The 22590-nt window shown below is 46.0% G+C and overlaps 1 protein-coding gene across 3 annotated transcripts in view; it reads left to right on the forward strand.

The window, feature by feature from the left end:
* The window catches only part of KPNA3 (karyopherin subunit alpha 3), a 542591-nt gene that overhangs the window by 135159 nt on the left and 384842 nt on the right, over positions 1-22590 (forward strand). The window lies entirely within an intron of this gene.

Here is a 22590-nt window from a genome sequence, read left to right on the forward strand (position 1 = left end):
TTACTTTTTCTTTCCCACACAGGGTGATCTCACTGTGCAGTAGTTAAGCGCCTTGCGTGACATCAACCCTGTTGCATAGATAATTGCATAACTGCCGATACGATTGACTGCGAGCAAACCTCTGTTGCCATTTGTGTGCTTCTTCATACTCATGATCATTGTGTGGTGCTTTAAATCTGCTCGCTTATGTAAAACTATATTACTTTTCATTTTTAATTATGTGGCAAGAAAAGTCCGGTTAGGACTTTACACCGCTAATAGCTCTAAGTGGAACAAATGAGAGACCCAGTACATTACAGATGCTTGTTTATGTATGCATTGTCTTCGAACAGTAAAACAACCATAGACATAAGAAGTGAGTTGCAGTCAGGGATGCTTAACTTTCTAATGCGTTTCTCTTTTTGACTGTCTGCAAACCATAAATATTACTTATTTTGAGCAACCTAATATTTTGCAACCTTCAATCTTGTGTACATGTTTAGTGAATAACTAGCCTACCTATCATAAAATATGTTGTATTCCGAAAATTACTCACCAGAACTTCTATTGAAACGTGGTGCATGGCATACACAGACTTTAAAACTGCTATCAAATCAACCTTTTTGTTGTTGTTGCAATTTTGTATTCCATACCTTGCACAATAAACTATAATATGGTAATCAGAATGCAATTTTGAGCTGCAAACGTCCTTGCCTTTTTATTATTCGAACTTAGATGTTAATTCTCTTATATCTGTAGTTATTGATCTGTTGACTCAGGCAAGGAAGACTTTAATCACCCAAGTCCATTTGTCTATTTGAAACTGAAGTTGGTTATCTAGTAACATTATTGTACAAAAATATCGGTTAATGCACATTTTGTAGAGTATGCTGCATCCCAAAAAAATAGTTCCCTGATACTGTCATGTGGTAGCAGTTACTGTCAAGGGCCAAGTTAAGAGATTAGCTTTTCGGATACTTTCTCCAAACTAAGTAAAGTGACATAGAGCACACATTCAGTGTAAGCTTACTCCAGTGAGCAGCCATGACTTTGGATGGAGCAGCACCTCGTTAACCTTCTCGATGTGAGGGAACAATATAGCCAGTAGATGTAGGTCTCAGTTCATGAGTGGGTGCACATCTGAGAAATACCGTTTATAGAAGCATAGAAACCACATTAGTAATAACCACTTGGAACATGCAACTTTTGTTCACTGGGAGCCAATGCAGTTTATGCATTGAGAAGAAATAGGGTAGTTTTTTCAGCTAAGCGGCTGGTGAGTGGGTGCATTTTATGTGGTCTGTAATCTGCAAGTGCTTTTGGGCCAAGCAAAGGAAAATGGAATTGCCGTGATCTACTCTCAATATCACGTATAGCCAAGGACAAGACATTATGGGTGTAGTCCCTTCTTTAAGAACTGAAAAACATGAGACATCTTTACAGATGAGTTCTTGGACAGTGTTACTAGTATCCAAAATTATGCCCAGGTTTCTAGCCGAAAAGGAAGGAGGTGGTAAAGGGCCTGCTATTTAGGCCACTAATTGAAACTCCATACTGGTACATAGTTTCTACAAATTTAGTAGGATTGTGTATAAGGTCAACAAAACATCTTATATCAGTAAATGTTGGTTTATTAGGCTAGCTCACAGTACCACATCTAAAACCCGTAACCTTTCAGGGTGATAGATGTTGTTGGTAATTTTGAACAATACTCCTCTGAATCACAAGTAAATAGTAGAAACAGAAGTAACCCTTTCATTTGTCACATTTGCATTCCCAAGAAGTCACAAAGAAAAGGTGCTAAAATGCATTTTAAAATATTTATTGAAAAGATCATATCCTTGTAAATAAAACATAAGGTGTAATTGAGCTGATGAGACACATCATTATACCAAGCATTTCTGATGGATACAACTACCTGTGGATTCCTCACCTTATGAATTCGTCCTTGCGCCAGCATCCGACGGAAAGTCTTCTTCCCAGCTGTCCACGTCGATGAGGACGTCCTAATGGCACGGCTCCACGTGACTCCGTCTGACGTCACTGTGCCAATAAGAGGTCATCGTCGGCGTGCTGACGTAAGTTTTCCTTTTTTCCGTGCTTTCGACGCCAATGGTTTTTCTTCCTGGCTCATTGATTACGGTTGCGTTTTTGGTGGTTACAATGTCTCCTCCAAAGAAGTCCGGTTTTAAGCCCTGTAGGGAATGTGGAGGTCGGATGTTAGTGACCGATCCACATTTGGATTGTATCTGGTGCCTTAGCTCTGAGCACATCAAAGGGTGTAGGTCGTTCCAGAGTATGAACCCTAAGGCTCTAAAAGAGCGAGAGGCTAAGCTTTTCATGGCGAAAGCCAAGAAGAAGGGCCATAAGAGAGATTCCTCCCATGTTTCACCAAAGAAGCATAAGCGGCGTCACCATGATTCACGACGCCGTCATGACTCTCGCCGCCGGTCTGAGCGGAGCACGTCGAGGTCTCCGTCTTCTCGACGCCAAAATACATGGGAGATGAGCCCTACTGTGACGCCTCAGCCCAGGAGTCCGGAGATATCTCCGGCGCCGTCGGTCTTTGAGGTGTCATCATAGTCCTCAGTTTTCACCGGCGTCACAGGAGCCTGATGTGCAGCAGGTTCAAGGACAGTCCTCTACTCATCAATATCCTGCTTTCCGGGCTCCAGGAGCGGATCCGGCTGCATTTTTTAATTCAATGTATGTCGTTTTCCAGTCCATGGCTCCTGCTGGTGCACCGGTGGGTCCCACGGGGCCATTGGTGTTTGATTTGGGCTCTCCGGCGCCGTATAAGGCGGCTCCATTTATGCCATTTTGCCCTGCTCAGGGTGTCGGATCGGCGCCGAGGTTGTCTCCTCGTGGGAGATCTTCACCAGCTGGGTCTGTGGCTCCACCATCGCGTCAGCCGACGCCATCGCCGCGTCATTCGATGTCTGTCTCCTTCCCGGCCGGCCCCATCGCCTTCCTGCCAGCCGACTCCGCAGAAGACGTCATTGGAGTCTGTTCCGGTGCCGGGTGATGCTAGGAGTCATCCATCTCTTCCTGTACCCTACCGGGATTCGAAGTCTTCGGAGTCGGTGGATTCGTTATCGACGCCGACTTTGGAAACACGCCTTTGGTCTCGAAGAAAGGCTTTACGACTTCTGGAAGAGTACAGGCAGTTGGAAGAGGGTGAGATTGGGCCTTGTGATTAGTACCAAGGTCTGGCGTCTGTAAGTGGCCTGGATACTTCCCCGGAGTGGGACATTGCATCTCCGGGGGAGTTTAAAGAGGAGGCAGCATCCTTTCATACGGTGATCAGGAAAGCAACAGTTTCTAGACTTACCCTTGTCTGTAGCGGTGGTGAAAACCAACCTGCTGACTGAGGTGTTGCACCCTTCTACGTCCAGTGCTGATCCTTTGCTGCCCTTCAATGAGGCGTTGACTGAGCCCATTTTGGATCTGTGAAGGAAGCCGGTTACGACTCCGGCAGTGAACAGGGCAATAGCGAGGAGGCATAGAGGCGCACCTGGGGATCCGGGTTTCCTGTCACGCCATCCGACTCCTGAAAGTTTAGTAGTCCAGGCGTCTTGCTCCGCGAAGTCTGCTCCTGGATAATTCCCTGTATTTTCAACTGATAGGGAGTCCAAGAGGATGGAGCAGTCTTCTAAGAAGATCTTTTCATCCTGAAGCATGGTGCTCAAGACTGCAAATTCTACCTGTGTGCTGGGCAGGTATGTCCACGCCCTTATGGACTCTGCTAAGGAGATGGTCAGAGATCTACCGCAGGAGGTACAGAGGTCCTTTGGGTCTCTTTTTTTGGATGCGCAGGCGGCTGCACAACAGATTATACAGTCTGGCCTGGACACAACTGATTTGGTAGCCAGGGCCATGGGGACATCTGTGGCTACTAGGAGGCACGCCTGGTTGAGGTCCTCTGGGTTTTCCTCAGACGTTCAAACCACCTTGTTGGATCTGCCATTCAATGGTGAAAAGTTGTTTGGAGAGAAGGCGGATTCTGCCCTTGAAAGGTTTAAAGACAGTCTGGCAAACAGCTAAGTCTTTGGGCTTACAGACTACCACTGCTGCATCTTATAGACCTTTTCGCAGATTCAGGGGGTTTGCACGTGGTTCTGCCTTTTGGAGGTCCCAATACTTAGCCCAACAACCTGCCAATCCGCCCTATCGTTCCTTTAGAGGGCGGGGTAAGGGTAGAGCTAGAGGGGCAGTCCAGCAGCCTTCATAATCATCCTTTTCCTCCGGTGGACAACAGCAGAAGCAGCTCTAGTTTTCCCCACTTTATCGTTCATACCTCTCCTGTAGGGGGAACGCTGAGTCTTTTTCTCAACAAGTGGGAGTTGATAACAACGGACTCTTGGGTGTTAAGGATTGTGGAAAAAAGATATGCTCTCCCCTTTCAGGAGTCCCCTCCTCCCTTCCCCCCGTCCCTCATTTTGTTCAGAAGACCATCTTCTGTTGTTACAACAGGAAGTTCTGGCCATGTTATCAAAGGGCGAAATAGAGTTGGTGCCGGTGCAGGAAAGGGGTCAGGGGTGTTATTCAAGATATTTCCTGATTCCCAAAGCGGACGGTCGTCTAAGACCGATCCTGGACTTGAGGATTTTGAATTTGTTCCTCAAACAGGAGAAATTCAAAATGTTGACCCTAGCACAGGTGCTATTGGCGTTGACCGAAGGAGACTGGATGGTGCCTGGCGACTTGCAGGATGCGTACTTTCATATTCCGATAATCAAGTTGCACAGGAAGCATCTCCGGTTTGTGGTGGGGTGGCAACACTACCAGTTTGCGGTCCTTCCGTTTGGACTTACTTCAGCACCTCGAGTTTTTACGAAGGTGATGGCAGTGGTTGCAGCACATCTCAGAAGGAAGGGAGTAGAGGTATTTCCCTACCTGGACGATTGGTTGATCAAAGCCAAGTCTCCAGAGCTTGTGTTGTCTCACCTGCGGATGACAACCCAGTTGTTGTTCGATCTGGGTTTTTCAGTAAATGTACCAAAATCTCACCTGGAGCCCTCTCAACGCCTCCTGTTCATAGGGGCAGTATTGGACACATCATTGTTGCGGGTTCGGGACAGTCAGGCGCTGATTCCAATGTTTCAGAATGGAGTGGCAGTTCCAGTCCTCAAAGTCTTACGCCTGCTAGGTCGGTTTGCTTCTTGCATTCTGTTGGTCACTCACGCACGCTGGCATATGAGGGCTCTTCAGTGGTGCCTCCGCAGGCAGTGGTTCCAGCACAAAGGAGATCTTGGGGATTCGATAAGTATCTCCAGGGACACTGCGGCGGATCTTCGTTGGTGGATAGTGGACGGCAACCTTTCCCAAGGAAAACCGTTTTCGCTGCCGCCGCCTGTGGCCACAGTGGTATCGGATGCTTCCACTCTAGGGTGGGGAGCTCATCTGGGGGACCTGGAGATCAAGGGTTATTGGTCTCCAGCGGAACAGATGTTGCACATCAATCTGTTGGAGTTGCGGGCAATACGGTTGGCGCTCAAGGCCTTCCTCCCTTCCCTTCGTGGTCAGTCGGTTCAGGTCCTGACGGACAACACTACGGCGATGTGGTACATAGACAAGCAGGGAGGGGTAGGGTCGTACCTTCTCTGCAGAGAGGCTTTGCGACTCTGGTCCTGGGTTCAGGACCATCAGATTTGCTTAATAGCAAATCATTTGGCCGGAGCTCTGAATGTACGTGCAAACGGTCTCAATCGTCACTACTCAGTAGATCACGAGTGGCGTCTCCATCCAGACCTGGTCCTCTACATCTTCGGGATGTGGGGTTCGCCTCAGGTGCATCTATTCACCACTCTGGAGAACGCACACTGTCCTTTGTTCTGCAGCCTCCAGTATCCGTTTCAAGGAGCGTTGGGGGACCCGTTTCAGATGTCCTGGAGCGGCCAGTTGCTTTACGTGTGTCCCCGCCTCACACCCCCCCCCCCCCCCCCCCCCCCCCCATACCCTTGATTCCTCGTGTTCTGAGGAAGGTTCGTCAAGACCAGGCCCAAGTCATTTTGGTGGCACCGGACTGGCAGAGAAGGGTGTGGTACACAGACCTTCAACTCTCTGTGCCCTCCGCTCCGTCTCCCACTCAAGGCAGACCTCCTCTCAGTCGCAGGGGCAGGGTCTACACCCCCACGTTCAGAGCCTGCACCTTCATGCCTGGAGATTGAACGGGGCAACCTGAGTTCCTTTTCTCTCCCACTGGATGTAGTGGATGTTATTCTATCGTCCAGGCGACATGCCACTAAATCCATTTATGCCGGTAGGTGGGCAAAATTTGTGGTTTGGTGCGGAGAGAATCAAAAAGATCCCTTAAAGGCCCACCTTTCAGATGTTCTTTTGTTTGCTCTTGATTTAGCAAAGAAAGGCTGTGCGGTAGCTACAGTTAAAGGCTATTTGGCGGCTCTCTCGGCTTTTCTTTGCCTTCCGGACTAGCCTTCTTTATTCAAATCTCCGATTGTAAATAGGTTCATTAAGGGATTAGTTAATAATTTTCCTCCCACCGCCTTTCACATGCCTCAGTGGGACCTAAATCTGGTATTGAAATTTCTGATGGGTTCGCCTTTCGAGCCTATGCATTCATGCCCGTTAAGATACTTAGTCCTAAAGACTGTTTCTTGATTGCAATTACCTCTGCTAGAAGGGTTGGGGAGCTTCAAGCCCTTTCAGTTAAACCCCCATTTACCATGTTTTTCCCAGATAAAGTGGTGCTGAAAACCAGGGCAGCTTTTCTGCTAAAGGTTGTCACTCCTTTTCATATGGGACAGGCTATTACCCTTCCCTCGTTCAACCCTCCTCCCCACCCCTCTAAGGATGAAGAGAGGCTCCATCGATTGGACCCTAAGAGGGCTCTTAGTTTCTACTTGGAGAGAACAAAAGACTTTCGTCTAGATGATCAGCTGTTCGTAGGGTATGTTGGACAGCGGAAGGGCAGAATGGTCCAGAAACTAACAATCTCCAGGTGGGTCATCCTGTGTATAAAAGTTTGTTACTCTCTGGCGAAGAAAGTTCCCCCTGAGGGTGTCAGGGCCCATTCCACTAAGGCTAAGTCGGCCACTTCGGCCCTAGCAAGAGGAGTTCCATTAGTGGACATTTGTAAGGCGGCAACTTGGGCGTCCCTCCATACCTTTCCAAAACATTACTGTTTGGATTCTGAGGTGAGGAGGGGCGGCCATTTTGCTCGCTTGGTATTGCAGGATTTCTTGGTGTAATCAGGCGGGCACCCACCAGCGAGTGCGGTACGGCTTTGGGACTCTATTCATAAGGTGAGGAATCCACAGGTATCCATCAGAAGAACAAGTTACTTACCTTCGGTAACGCTTTTTCTGGTGGATACACTAGCTACCTGTGGATTCCTCACGGTCCCTCCCGCCTCCCCGTTGCCTGCCTGATTGCACAGATATCTTGCAAAAGTTTATTTATTTGTGTGTGTGTGTATATGTGTGTATATGTATATGTATATATATATATGTTCGGTGGCATGTGTAGCTGCAGATACACATGCTGTGCATAGTCCGCCGTCTGGTGTTGGGTCGGAGTGTTACAAGTTGTTGTTCTTCGAAGAAGTCTTTTCGAGTCACGAGACCAAGGGACTCCTCCCACTTCGGTTCCATTGCGCATGGGCGTCGACTACATCTTAGATTGTTTTTTTTCCGCCATCGGGTTCGGACGTGTTCCTTTTCGCTCCGTGTTTCGGGTCGGAAAGTTAGTCAGAATCAACGGAAAATTCGTCGGTATTGTTTCGTTCGGTATCGGGATAGTTAGGCCAAATCGATACCGAGCCTTAAAGAGCTCCGGTAACCCTTCGGGGTATTTTCGATCCCCCGTCGGGGCCTGGTCGGCCCGACTGCGTGCAACATCGAGACTGATGGAACGGACCCCGTTCCGATTCTGTCCTTAATGCCACAGTAAATATCCTTATACAGACCAACATTTGGTCTGTAACTTGTGCCTGTCCCCCGAGCACAAGGAAGAGTCGTGTGAGGCCTGTCGCGCGTTTCGGTCGAGAAAAACGCTCAGGGACCGAAGAGCCAGGAGGTTGCAGATGGCTTCCACGCCGACAGGACAACAAGGGTTCGAGGAGGAGGAGGAAGAAGAAGAAACTTTCTCCATCCGCGATTCGGATTCCGAAGAATTCGACGTCGACGAGCAACCAACCGTGAGTAAGACGTCGAAAGAAAGAACACACGAAAAAACAGACAAAGCCCAGGGGACGCCACTGCCAACAGGCCATGGCATAACCCATAAAGTAGGTGACCGTCCATCGGCACCGAAAAAGGGCGAGCTGGTGCCGAAGTCGTCCGACTCAGGTCGAGACACTGGCACGCAACACTCTCGGGACCGAGAGAGTGGTGCAGAAAAGGCTCGACACCGAGATAGCGGCACCGAAGCTACTCGACACAGAGACAGCGGCACCGAAGCTGCTCGACACAGAGATAGCAGCACCGAAGATGGTCGGCACCGAGAGGCCAAGACACCGAAACAGAGAAAGATCTCGTCGGAGCCGAAAACAACTAAAGACACGGTTTCGGTGCTAAAACACCCGGCAACCGAACCAAAAACCAGTTCCTACTCAGAGGAACAATCACTGTCCTCCCAACTAAAAAGACACAGGTTTGAGGAGGAATTACAAACTACAGAGGTAGATCACACGCAAAAGCGGATCTTTATCCAAATGGGTACAGGGAAAATCAGCACTCTTCCCCCAATCAGAAGAAAAAGGAAACTTGACTTCCAACAACAAGACAAGCCACCACAAGCAAAGGTGGTAAAGAGGGTAACTCCACCACCCTCTCCACCACAGTCAACTCATGTATCACCGGCACAGACTCCACCACAATCACCAGCTCATACCACCATGAGCCAGGATGATCAGGCAGCATGGGACCTCTATGATGCTCCAGTATTGGACAATAGTCCAGAGTCGTACCCACCTAAACCCTCACCACCTGAGGACAGTACAGCATATGCACAGGTGGTAGCTAGGGCAGCCGAATTTCATAATGTATCTCTACATTTGGAGCCTATTGAGGATGACTTCCTCTTTAACACCCTGTCCTCCACCCACAGCCATTATCAAAGCCTTCCCATGCTCCCGGGAATGCTAAGGCACGCTAAACAGATTTTCAAGGAGCCTGTTAAAAGCAGAGCAATAACTCCAAGGGTGGAGAAAAAATACAAGGCGCCGCCCACAGACCCTGCTTTTATTACATCACAACTGACACCAGATTCAGTTGTCGTAGGAGCAGCTCGTAAAAGAGCCAACTCGCAGACATCAGGCGACGCACCACCTCCGGACAAGGAGAGCCGCAAGTTTGATGCAGCTGGGAAAAGGGTTGCAGCACAAGCTGCAAATCAGTGGCGCATCGCCAACTCGCAAGCACTCCTAGCGCGATACGACAGGGCCCATTGGGACGAGATGCAGCATCTCATCGAGCACCTCCCCAAAGAATTCCAGAAACGAGCGAAACAAGTGGTTGAAGAGGGGCAAAATATCTCCAACAACCAAATACGTTCTTCTATGGATGCAGCAGATACAGCTGCAAGAACAATAAATACTGCTGTGACAATAAGGAGGCACGCATGGCTGCGCACATCTGGCTTCAAACCTGAGATACAACAGGCAGTGCTCAATATGCCGTTCAATGAACAGCAATTGTTTGGCCCAGAAGTGGACACTGCAATTGACAAATTAAAAAAGGACACGGACACAGCCAAAGCCATGGGCGCACTCTATTCCCCGCAGGGCAGAGGCACATTTGGCACATTTCGCAAAACAACTTTCAGAGGAGGGTTTCGAGGTCAAGCCACAGAAGCCAGCACCTCACAAACAAGACCACCTATCTACCAGGGACAATATCAAAGGGGTGGCTTTCGAGGCCAATACAGAGGGGGCCAATTCCCAAGAAACCGGGGAAAGTTTCAGGGTCCCAAAACCCCTCAAAATAAACAGTGACTCACAGGTCACACAAACCCTTCACACAACACCAGTGGGGGGGAAGACTAGGCCAGTTCCACAAATCATGGGAAGAAATAACAACAGACACTTGGGTCTTAGCAATTATCCAACATGGTTATTGCATAGAATTTCTCCAACTCCCTCCAAATGTCCCACCGAAAACACACAATATGTCGAAACAGCATATAGACCTTCTAGGACTAGAAGTTCAAGCATTACTGCAAAAAGACGCAATAGAATTAGTACCAAAAACACAAAAGAACACAGGAGTTTACTCACTGTACTTTCTAATACCGAAAAAGGACAAAACTCTGAGACCAATATTAGATCTCAGAACGCTAAACACCTACATCAAATCAGACCACTTTCACATGGTCACGTTACAAGACGTAATACCACTACTGAAACAGCAAGACTACATGACAACGTTAGATCTAAAAGACGCGTATTTCCATATACCGATATATCCCTCGCACAGGAAATACCTAAGGTTCGTATTCAAAGGAATACATTACCAATTCAAAGTGTTGCCATTCGGAATAACAACAGCACCAAGAGTCTTTACAAAATGTCTAGCAGTAGTAGCTGCACATATCAGGAGGCAGCAAATACACGTGTTTCCGTACCTAGACGATTGGTTAATCAAAACCAACTCGCTAACAAAGTGTTCACACCACACAGATTATGTTATACAAACCCTTTACAAACTAGGTTTCTCCATCAACTATGCAAAGTCACACCTTTTGCCGCGTCAAACACAGCAATACTTGGGAGCGACAATCAACACAACAAAAGGAATAGCCACTCCAAGTCCACAAAGGGTTCAAAATTTTCACAAGGTGATACAAGCTATGTATCCAACACAAAATATACACGCAAATATGGTATTAAAACTCCTAGGCATGATGTCCTCATGCATAGCCATTGTCCCAAACGCAAGATTGCACATGCGGCCCTTACAACAGTGCCTAGCATCACAATGGTCACGTGCACAGGGTCAACTTCTAGATCTGGTGTTGCTAGACCGCCAAACATACATCTTGCTTCTATGGTGGAACAGTACAAATTTAAACAAAGGGCGGCCTTTCCAAGACCCAGTGCCACAATACGTGATAACAACAGATGCTTCCATGACAGGGTGGGGAGCACACCTCAATCAACACAGCATCCAAGGACAATGGGACGTACATCAAAGAAAGTTTCATATATATCACCTAGAATTGTTAGCAGTATTTCTAGCGTTGAAAGCATTCCAACCAATGATAACCCACAAATACATTCTTGTCAAAACAGACAACATGACGACAATGTATTATTTAAACAAACGGGGGGAACACACTCGACACAGTTGTGTCTCCTAACACAAAAAATATGGCATTGGGCAATTCACAACCACATTCGCCTAATAGCACAGTTTATTCCAGGGATCCAGAACCAGCTAGCAGACGATCTCTCTCGGGATCACCAACAGGTCCACGAATGGGAAATTCACCCCCAAATCCTGAACACTTACTTCCAAATTTGGGGAACACCTCAAATAGATCTATTTGCAACAAAAGAAAACGCAAAATGCCAAAACTTTGCATCCAGGTACCCACACCGCGAATCTCAAGGCAATGCTCTATGGATGAATTGGTCAGGGATATTTGCGTACGCTTTTCCCCCTCTCCCTCTCCTTCCATATCTAGTAAACAGATTGAGTCAAAACAAACTCAAACTCATTCTAATAGCACCAACATGGGCAAGACAACCTTGGTATACAACACTACTAGACCTGTCAGTAGTACCTCATGTCAAACTACCCAACAGGCCAGATCTGTTAACACAACACAAACAACAGATCAGGCATCCAAACCCAGCATCGCTGAATCTAGCAATTTGGCTCCTGAAATCCTAGAATTTGGACACTTAAACCTCACACAAGAGTGTATGGAGGTCATAAAACAAGCTAGAAGACATCCACTAGACACTGCTATGCAAGTAAATGGAAAAGATTTGTTTGTTACTGCCATAATAATCAAGTCCAACCATTGCATGCATCTCCAAAAGATGTAGTAGGATATTTACTACATTTACAAAAATCAAATCTAGCTTTCTCTTCCATAAAAATACATCTCGCAGCAATATCTGCTTACCTGCAGATTACTCATTCAACTTCCCTATTTAGAATACCTGTCATTAAAGCGTTTATGGAGGGCCTAAAGAGAATTATACCACCAAGGACACCACCTGTTCCTTCATGGAACCTCAACATTGTCTTGACAAGGCTCATGGGTCCACCTTTCAAACCCATGCATTCTTGTGAAATGCAATACTTAACGTGGAAAGTTGCATTTCTCATTGCCATCACATCTCTAAGAAGAGTAAGTGAAATACAGGCGTTTACCATACAAGAACCATTTATTCAAATACACAAAAAAAAGGTCGTTCTAAGAACAAATCCAAAATTCTTACCAAAGGTTATCTCACCGTTCCACTTAAACCAAACAGTGGAATTACCAGTGTTCTTCCCACAGCCAGATTCAATAGCTGAAAGAGCACTACATACATTAGACATCAAAAGAGTGCTAATGTACTACATTGACAGGACAAAAGAAATTAGGAAGACAAAACAACTATTTATTGCCTTCCAAAACCTCATACAGGAAATCCAATTTCAAAACAAGGTATCGCCAGATGGATAGTAAAGTGCATCCAAACCTGCCATCTTAAAGCAAAGAGAGAACTGCCTATTACACCAAAGGCACACTCAACCAGAAAGAAAGGTGCTACTATGGCCTTTCTCGGAAATATTCCAATGACCGAAATATGTAAGGCAGCAACATGGTCTACGCCTCATACATTTACTAAACACTACTGTGTAGATGTGTTATCTGCACAACAGGCCACAGTAGGTCAAGCCGTACTAAGAACTTTATTTCAAACTACTTCCACTCCTACAGGCTGAACCACCGCTTTTGGGGAGATAACTGCTTACTAGTCTATGCACAGCATGTGTATCTGCAGCTACACATGCCACCGAACGGAAAATGTCACTTACCCAGTGTACATCTGTTCGTGGCATTAGTCGCTGCAGATTCACATGCGCCCACCCTCCTCCCCGGGAGCCTGTAGCAGTTTAGAAGTAGATCTTGAAAATTTGTACATTTGTAAATATATTACATTAAACCTTCATTTTGTACATACGTATTTATTCCATTGCATGGGCACTATTATTAGCATACACAACTCCTACCTCACCCTCTGCGGGGAAAACAATCTAAGATGGAGTCGACGCCCATGCGCAATGGAACCGAAGTGGGAGGAGTCCCTCGGTCTCGTGACTCGAAAAGACTTCTTCGAAGAAAAACAACTTGTAACACTCCGACCCAACACCAGACGGCGGACTATGCACAGCATGTGAATCTGCAGCGACTAATGCCACGAACAGATGTACACTGGGTAAGTGACATTTTCCATATATATATATATATATATATATATATATATATATATATATATATTTTTATGGGTGTAATCGGATACTTATATTTCATGTGAATATACGCAATTATGGGAAGTGTTCTTGTGTATATGTATTTTTCTTTACGTTTTTTATGGGTCGGTTCTCACCTGTTCGCCTCAAAGGCACGGGAAAAAAAAAGGTGAAACTGACGTCAGCACACCGACGAGGACCTCTTATTGGCACGGTGACGACAGACGGAGACACTTGGAGCCGTGCCATTATGACGTCTTTGTCGACGTGGACAGCTAGGAAGAAGACTTTCCGTCGGATGCTGGCGCAAGGACGAATTCATAAGGTGAGGAATCCACAGGTAACTAGTGTATCCACCAGAAAAAGCGTTACCAAAGGTAAGTAACTTGTTCTTTTAGAATGGTGAAACACAAATAGTTTAACCCTGTTAACTGTTCCTAACTCATATCTGTCACTAGTATCCTATACTAGAGAAAGAAGAGAGCATAGTGGTGTACCCTGCTTCCAGACCTGTTTGAATGATCTAACCCCATAGTGTAGGAAGCTGACTCTATATACTATATCAAAATGAGATATAATGTGCACAGAGTCCAGGGGGTTCCCCAGAGGCTTAACAGAGGCTAAAGTAGATAATACTAATGCTTGCTTTTGTGGTTGTGTGGTCGAGTAGTTAGGCTTATCAGAGGGTAGTGTAAAGCATTTGTTGTACACACAATCACTAAGCGAGGCACATACTTAGTGACTAACTCCAGGCCAATTTATTTGTATTGGGAAAGTATACATTGTTACTTTATATCTAGAACCACAATTATCTTGTTGCAGGTAAGTACATTTGCAAGTAAGTATCAAACACATCTATTCATAGTACTTTGTTTGAATTTGGCAAAGAAAATGGTTTATAGGCAAGTGACACTTTTAAAAGATGACAGTGCAATTTTCAGAGCAGAGGGAGGGGTGTTAGGGCAGTTCTGAGGTAAGTACTTGACTTATAATTCCAGTCTCTGGTGTTTAGCATGCCCACTGGTCGGGGTTCAGGATGACCCCAAACTTAACCACCAGCAACATGGGGCTGGCTGGGTGCAGAGGTAAAAACTGAGGGTAGGTTTAGAATGGGATCCTATGGAGACAGGGGGTACTCTGAAGCAGATCTGCTAGCAGGTAAATACCCCCAACTTTGGAGGGCAGTCCTGGGGTTTAGGTGAAGAGGGGGGGGGGTGGACACAGGTCAGCACCAAATACCTCCCCCCAACCCCCCAAAAGAGGCACAAGGGGGGGTGTCCCTCTGGATTTAGGCTGCTGGTGCCTTCTTGTTGGCCAGGAGGGGGTCAACTGAGGGTAGACTCAAGATTGGAATCGCCTGGGGACCTGTTCTGGACCTTTGGGCCACCTGGACTTGGACTAGGGCGTCGTGTGCAGAGTGGGCATGACTTGTGGCCCTGGGCAGTTCTGTAGTCCTTTTTGGTGTTTCTTGTGAACAGGGCTGTTGTCCTCGAGAGTTCTTGGTCCTCTGGTGGGCTTGCATGGCTTCTGGGGGTTTGGAGAGGTCGCTGGTCCTGCAGGATGCGTTGCCTTTTCAGAGTAGGGCTTCAGAAGCTGCAGACAGGCCGGTTGGGGTCTGGAGTCTTCTCTGTTTGGTTCAGCTGAGAAGTCCTTCTTGCTGCTTTTTTTTTTTTTTTTTTTTTCTTGAGGTTGCAATTAATCTATAAATACTAGATTTAGGGGTGTTGCATGGGTTAGAGGGCAGTAGCCTATGGCTACTGTCCTGGAGGGTGGCTACTCCCTGCCTGTGCCCACTCCCTTTGGGGACGGGGCACATTCCTATCCCTATTGGTCCCTGTTCTCCAAACCAAGATGGAGGATTCTGCAGGGAGGTGGTCACTTCAACTGTGGACACCTCCCTGTTCTACCTAATTTTCTCAGCAGTCTTGCTGCCAAAAGTGAGGCTTTGTCCAGGGGGTGGGCATCACTAGCTGGAGTGCCCTGGGGCACTGTAACAAGAGGCCTGAGCCTTTGAGGCACACCGCCAAGTGTTACAGTTCCTGCAGGGTGGAGGTATGAAGCACCTCCACCGAGAGCAGGCTTTGTTTCTGGCTCCAGAGGACACAAAGGCCCTCACCACATGTGGTCAGAAACTTGTCTTTTAGTGGCAGGCTGACTGGTCAGCCTTACATTAAAGGTTTGGTTAAAATACAGGGGACTCTCTGGGTGCATTGTACAATATATCCAACACTGGCATCAGTGTGGATTTATTGTGCAGAGAAGTTTGATACCAAACTTCTCAGTCTTCAGTGAAGCCATCATGGAGCTGTGGAGTTCGTAATGACAAACTCCCAGCCCTTGTACTTAATACGACCACACTGGACTTACAATGTCTAAGAATGGACTTAGACACTGTAGGGGCATATTGCTCAAGCAGGTATACCCTCACCTGTGGTATAGTGTACCCTGCCTTAGCGCTGTAAGGCCTGCTAGAGGGATGACTTACCTATGCCACAGGCGGTGGTTGGTGGGCATGGCACCCTGAGAGGGATGCCATGTTGACTTTACCTTTTTCTCCCCACAAATACATGCAAGCTGCAATGGCAGTGTGCATGTGCTTGGTGAGGGGGTCACTTAGGGTGGCACAATACATGCTGCAGCACTTAGGGACTCTCCCTGGTCACAGAGCCCTTGGTACCACTGGTACCTTCTACAAGGGACTTAGCTGTGTGCCATGGGTGTGCCAATTTGTAGGAACAATGGTGTGCAGTTTTAGGGAAAGAACACTGGTGCTGGGGCCTGTGTAGCAGGATCCCAGCACACTCTGTTGTGTGTGTGTTGCCAAGGGGCACTTTCCTACATACCTTGGCATTAGGTGCCAGGAAGCCAGCCTCAGTGTATTAATGATTGCTCCTATTTAAGTGTACTAGCCTGCATGCACCCTCTTTTTGCATGGTTATATTCTTTCTCAGGATGAAGGTCGGGCTATCGGGGCTGCCTCTCAGTCACAGCAGTTCCACAATAATCTTGGCACAAAGTGCCTCGCACCAAATTCAGCATGGAAGCTTTATTGTATAATAAAACACTATCCTTGTCATACTGTGACAGAGGTGCAGAGCAATGTTAGCCTGGAGAGAAGGAGTTGTCTCCTATGAGCACAAAAAGAACGGGCATTGTGTTCTAAATATGTGGCCCTGGAACTAATTGTGCAGAATACAGGGTGACTAAGCCATTCAGCAGTAAGTGTGTTTGTGGCACATTCCAGTGTTTGGGGAAAATGTGCAAAAACCATTAGGTAAAGAAGTTAAGTTAAGAGACTGCTAAAATGGAGGCTAAATGTAAGCCCTACAACATCCTCACAGTGGTCTGACCAGACAACTTAAATAAAAATAAGCAATAGCAATAAATATATGTAAAAAGCCTTGTGTTTCATATAAACACTTTAACAGCATATGCAGACTCATAAAGCCATACAAATAAAAAAAATGAAGAAAAGAATTTCAAAAACTAACAAGCCAATTCAAGAGTCTAGGAGACATTCGAATTCAAAGAATGCGGTTGAGAAATGTCCAACATATCCAGATTCAGTGTTATTGGGCCCCAGGAAGGAACCTGTATCCACAGACGACAAATCAACAGAGGCCTGAAGAGCAAGATCCATTACGAGCCCAGTCATCAGAAGCCGAAGGCAACGGTACCAGGGAGGTGCCAGGAAATCCAAATTTAAAGGATTCTCTGGCATTGGTGGTTTCTTATGGGCATCTTGCAGCACAGGAAGAATCATCACAGGACAGCACACCTGATGCGACCGCAAAGGATGCACAAGCAGATCCATATCCGTAGACTGCGGTCATCACCTAGCAAGGTATAAATAGAGCTCACACTCCAAAGAGCATGGCAGACAGCAAAACGCAGGCTGCACGTTTTGAAACCACATGGTACAGAAGGACAGTGACCAGTTCTCGTTCAGTTCCCATAACAAAGATAATCCAAGTACTGTATTATGCGCTCACAACACAGAAAGGCAGTTCCATCACCATTTGGCTTTGTTGTGGGACATATATTGTGAAACAGCAAAAATAGAAACAAAATAGCAACCAGGGGCAACACCACAATCTGAATGTCCTCAAAAACACTTAAACAAGGAGTGAAGACAGCACATAATGACTCCCAATTACACTGGAACATAGAAACTAGTCCTGACCCCACCTTAGAGGGTGCCAATCCTTTCTTGTCAGAAGCATTAACAATACTGTTACAAGCTCACTGAAATGCTGTGCACAAAAGTGATTGCATTTCTGTCAATAACGGGTAGCTTGGAGTTCAAATGTTTTTTGGGCAGATGTTAGCGCCACATCTTTTTTAAACAAAATGCTTCTGTCAGCTTAGTCTGTCAAAGTTTAGTTGAGAAACAGGGACCTTCAGCCACAAAGTAACTTCCCCTGGTGAATGTGTGGGAGGATGTAAGAGATTCCTACAAGTCACAACCTTGGAAACAATGACTGCATAAGGGACATCTGGGGTCATCCCAAAGGAATTCGGATCATTTAAATTTAATTAGAAAGCAACAGAAATTGAGACTTTACCAGTGGTACAGGAACAGCCTTCAGCACGCTGACTTAGCCATTACAAACTTCATGAAGTGTTCTCTTTACAGAGGAAGGAGTGATCCAAAGAAGCTACAAACTCCTGTAAACTAACTAAAACCTCTTTCTTCTTGTGCGTACATCTGTAGTCAAAAGGGAGAAATCAAGCCTCTTGTAAAAAAAAATAAAAAATATATATATATATATATATATATATATATATATATATATATATACATATATATATATATATATGTTCGATACACATGCAATGCATAGCTCTTTCGACATCTAGTGTTTGGCTCTGAGTGTTAGAAGTTGTTTTTTTTCAGAAGAAGTCTTTTTGGAGTCAAGGGATCAAGTGACTACTCCTCTCGCTTACAGTGCGCATGGGCATCGACTCCATTGTTGGATTGTTTTCTTTCCGCTGTCGAGTTCGGACATGTTTCCTCTCACTCAGATTTCGAATTGGAAAACTTCAGAAAACCTACTCATTCGTCTGTATTGTTTCGATTGGGTTTTCCATCTAGCATCAAACCGGTAGTACCGTCGGAACCTTCCTTTCGCCCTTCGGGGCGCGTGTGCCCGACTCGGGCCTGTTCGGGGCCTACTGCGTGGAAAGCCTGATGGATCGGACTCCATTTCGTTTCTGCCCTCGGTGTCACACGAAGTAGCCATATACTGACCAACACCTGGTTTGTAATTTGTGCCTTTCTCCAGGCCATCGAGAGGAAGATTGCAAAGCCTATCGATCGTTTCGATCAAAGAAGACCTTGAGAGAGCGCAGGGCCCGAAGACTGGAAATGGCGTCGACAAGCACCGAACATCTCAACGTCATGGAGGAAGAGCAGGCGCAGACAGCAGTCTCCACCCGAGACACCGACTAAGAACAAGAATCTGAAGACAATAGACCCATCACAGCTGGCCAGCATGTGAGTACGTCTGCCCCTACACCCTTACATAAAAAAAACATCCGAAGGCCTTGGGTACACCACTGCCGGTAGGCCATGGTTCGGCCCGAAAAAAGACTTGGCGACTAACCTTCGGGGTCGGCGCCAAAAAAGTCCACTCCTCCGTCCACTACGGAGTCAAGTAAATCGGTTAGTTTCCACCTCAGACTCCAGTAAACAACTTCATTCCTCAGAGTCCAAAATTCGACACTCTGTTTTGGAGCTGAAACAGACAATAGACTACTTTTCCGGGACCGAAAAAGATTCAGAATTCGGAGCCGAAATAATCCTCATGCACAGAGGAACAGGGACTTTAAAGAAAATTTAAGCAAATCTGAAAGCCCATGCAGGAATCTCACTAAGCTTCTGAAGAAGAGACTAAGATTGAGCCATTATTAGAAGTTATGGATAAGAGACAATCCAGAATCCATATACATAAAGAGACTGGACGAATGATCACTGCACCTCCTTTAAAAACTGAGAAAGCTGGCTTTTCAAGAGGAGTTTGACTCTGTTCAACCACCAACAAAAGTGCAGAAACAAAAGGAGAAACCAACACCTCTCCCTACTTCTCCTCCTCATTATCCACAGCTTTCTTTTTCACCTCACAATATTCCACCACCATTGCCTCCTCCAACACTCATTATATTCACATGGAGATACAATAGACCCATGGGATCTCTATGACCCTGATCCCGTTCCAGACAAAGATCCAGACCTCTACCCAGCTAAACCTTTTCCTCCAGAAGACACTTCTGCCTACACTATAGTCTCTAGGGCAGCGGCTTATCATGGAGTGCTTATGCATTCTGAACCCCATAGACGAAGACTTTCTATTTAACACACTCTCTTCCACTCACTCCAGGTACCAGTGTCTCCCAATGTTGCCTGGAATGGTTAAACATGCTGAGCAAATTTTTAATGAGCCTGTCAAACCTAGAGTCATCACCCCTAGAATAGACAAAATATAAGCCTGCCCATACGGACCCAGACTATATCACACACCAGGTTCCTCCAGGCTCTGTGGTAGTCAGCGCGGCTAGAAAAAAGAGCAAACAGCCAGTCATCAGGAGACACACCTCCTCCTGAAAAGGAAAGTAGGACATTTGATGCAGCTGGTGAAAGAGTCGTCACACAAGTGGCTAACCAATGGAGAATTGCCAATTCTCAGGCACTTCTAGCCAGATATGACAGGGCCCATTGGGACGAGATGCAAGATCTTATACAGCACCTCCCACAGGAGCATCAAAAGAGAGCACAACAGGTTGTAGAAGAGGGACAGGCTGTAAGCAATAACCAGATAAGGTCTGCCCTCGATGCGGCTGATACAGCCGCAAGCAGTGTCAATACTGCCATTACAATTAGAAGGCATGCATGGCTACGCTCCTGGTTTTAAACCTGAAATTCAACAGGCAATACTTAATATGCCTTTTGCCAAAAATCTATTTGGCCCAGAAGTAGACACCACTATTGAGAAACTGAGAAAAGACTCCGATACTACGAAGGCAATGAGGGCATTATATACCACACCAATATAGAGGGTCCTTTTGCAGACCCAAGTTTAGAGGAGGGTTTAAGCCACAGTCCTCTGATGCTTCTACCTCCCAGACAAAGCAGGGACAACAAACCCAATGTCAAAGAGGGGCATTTAGAGGATCCTATAGAGGACAATATTTCAGGTACAGAGGCAAGTTCCAAACCTCAAAGCAAGCCACTAAACCACCTAAGCAGTGACTTCCTTCCCACCCCACCCCTCCACTCCACACTTTTCCTGTGGGGAGAAGACTGCAGCAATTCCACTCTCATTGGCAAAATATCACCACAGACAATTGAGTATTATCAATTTTCTGCAATGGCTATTGCCTAGAATGACCCTCCGCCCTGCCAAACATTCTACCACGATACCACAAATTGTCCCCAGAACACAACATTCTGTTGCAACAAGAGGTGCAATCTCTACTATTACAACAAGCAATAGAATTGGTTTCACATTCTCAACAAGGAACAGGAGTATACTCACTATACTTCCTCATCTCCAAAAAAGACTGCACCTTCAGGCCCATCTTAGACCTCAGGCCTCTCAATCTATACGTCCTGTCAGAACATTTTCACATGGTAACTCAGCAGGATGTCATTCCAATACTACAAAAACAAGATTACATGACTGCTTTAGACCTTAAAGATGTGTATTTCCACATACCCATCCATCCAGCTCACAGAGAATACCTCAGGTTCGTCATAGAAGGAAAACATAACCAGTTCAAAGTGTTGCCATTCGGCATAACAGCAGCTCCAAGAGTGTTCACAAAATGTCTAGCAGTAGTAGCAGCCTACTGAAGAAGACAACACATCCATGTCTTTCCATATCTGGAAGATTGGCTAATAAAATGAAGCAATTTTACACAATGCCAACACACTCTTTATGTGATTGAAACCGTGCATATGCTAGGGTTCACTCTCAATTACCAAAAATCACACCTTCAACCAGCACAGGTACAACCTTACCTAGGTGCTATCCTGAAAACTCAAAAAGCCCTAGTTTATCCAAATACACTAAGGATACAAGCTTTCCAAAATCTCATACCACACATACAGCCAAATCAACTATATACTGTAAGATTTATCATGATTCTAGGAATGATGGCATTTTTCATAGCCATAGTTCCACATGCAAGACTAAACATGAGGCCCTTACAACAGTGCCTCTCATAACAGTGGTCTCGGGCACATGGTCAACTTCAAGATCTAGTGTTGATGGACCGCCAAACACATATGTCCCTTCAATGGTGGAATCACAGCAATATAATAAGGGGGCAGACATTTCAAGACCCTGTGCCTCCGACCATAATCACAACAGACGCATCAATGATCGGTTGGAGAGCTCACCTCAACAATCAGACCATTCAAGGACAATGGGATGCCAAACAGAAACAGCTTCACATAAACCACCTAGAACTATTAGCTGTATTTCTTGCCCTAAAAGCGTTTCAGCCTATTCTCAAACAGAAGAATGTTCTAATAAAAACAGACAACATGACGACCATGTATTACCTCAACAAACCGGGCGGGACACGCTCATCTCAACTGTCCCTACTAGCCCAAACAATATGGAAATGGGCAATTCACAATCACAATCCAGGGATAGACAATCAGCAAGCAGATCTCCTAAGCAGAAATCACCAACAAACACTCGAATGGGAGAGTCACTCCCAAGTACTTCAAAAGTGGGGAACACCAGAGGTAGATCTATTCGCAACAAGCAAACGCAAAATGCCCAAACATCGTATCAAGACACCCACTCTACGGATCAATTGGTCAGGGATATTTGCTTACGGAATTGGTCAGGGATATTTGCTTTCGCTTTTCCCCCCTCTCCCACTCCTTCCCTTTCTGGTCAGCAAACTACGTCAAACATCACTCACCATGATTCTCATAGCACCAACATGGGCACGCCAGCATTGGTACACAACACTCCTAGATCTGTCTGTAATGTCTCATTGCAACAAAGGTCAAATCAGTCATCCGAACCCCAGTGCTCTGAATTTTGCGATTTAGCTCCTGAAGTCCTAGAATTTGGTTACCTAAAATTTCCCCAGAATGTATGTGTAAGGAAATGCCTTCTTTGACATGGTTACCCCTGTTTGCCTTTTGTTGATGCCAGTT

The sequence above is a fragment of the Pleurodeles waltl genome, chromosome 8 (assembly GCF_031143425.1).
Source record: "Pleurodeles waltl isolate 20211129_DDA chromosome 8, aPleWal1.hap1.20221129, whole genome shotgun sequence".
NCBI classification, from domain to species: Eukaryota; Metazoa; Chordata; class Amphibia; order Caudata; family Salamandridae; genus Pleurodeles; species Pleurodeles waltl.